The sequence below is a fragment of the Benincasa hispida genome, chromosome 11 (assembly GCF_009727055.1).
Source record: "Benincasa hispida cultivar B227 chromosome 11, ASM972705v1, whole genome shotgun sequence".
NCBI lineage: Eukaryota > Viridiplantae > Streptophyta > Magnoliopsida > Cucurbitales > Cucurbitaceae > Benincasa > Benincasa hispida.
Genome location: NC_052359.1, coordinates 34,420,525 through 34,421,785, shown reverse-complemented (window position 1 = coordinate 34,421,785; position 1,261 = coordinate 34,420,525).

The following is a 1,261-nucleotide window of genomic DNA, read 5'->3' as shown; positions in this document are numbered from 1 at the left end:
GTGAAAAAAAAAAAGCAACAGGTAAATGTAACTTAGAATTGGATTTATTTAGTTTCAAGGGCAAGGGGGATTCTTATATAATTTCAATCATCGATTTCTGTTAATTGAACATGCATTCAATTTATGCATGCAAAGCGACTTACTTAACCTAACCTAACTCAACGACATTACAGGCAGCCGAACTGTTCAATTAAACTAAGCAAGCGCCCTAATTAATAATTAAAGCAAAACCCTAATTAGACTACATGCCTTAAGTCCTATTGGATACTATAATGGCCATATAGCATTAAGAACATGTGCATTAAGGTTAAGGGTTCCATTGTGTGATTAACCAATTGTGTAGCCTAACCAATTAATCAATTATCTTTGAACCTAGTTAAAATATGCATTCTAGGTTAGCCATAAAACACATAATTAACTAACTGCTACTTAGGTGATTATAACTAGACATTCGAGTGCGAACATGACGTAGCTATAAATTAATTAGCAAGGGAAACACACATCTATGAGGGATAGACACACATAAATAAATATTTAGAAATTAAATAAGATTCAAAGAAATACAAAAAAAGATGCAATCAGTTTAATCAATAGAAAATATCACAAAATTTACATAAGTTTTGCTCACTAACTAGATAAAATTCTTATTGCATTGATTCATAGACAAAACAAGAGGGAGAAGTTCCAATCTAAGATTACAATCCAAAAGAATGTAAAAACACAACCTAATGAAGTTGGAAAGATAGAAGAAGAAGAAGGAAATCAGGCTCCACTCCGACCTCCATCCGATCCACCATGAAAAAACCTTAAAAGAGAGAAGAGATCATTTATAGTAATCGAGGGAGCACCACGGTGTTGGACACCCTTATCAGAGTGCCTGCCCTTAGCACGATAGTGTTCACATGTGCGCAAGCACTCTTCCCTTTTGTCAATATCTAGAGTGCTGCGGTGCTCTCGCCTTAATGGGCATTCTATCTTTGGCCACAACGCATAGTGATATGGTCTTTTATCGTCCCCTGCAAAAGACTAAAAATCAAATAAACTTATAATACCGAATCCTACTCTTATTACTACGATGGCGTAGCAACAGTGGTAAGTTCGGGTCGACCTGCAGGGAAGCACTAGTATGAATTTTTTGTTAAACCAAGTGATTAAGAGCGATAAATGGGAGGGGGAGGGCTGGTGTGGATAGTAATAAGTGTGCAAGAAAAATAAAAGCCAGGAAAAATAACAACTCTTTGGCTTAAGTTGTTTTATATAT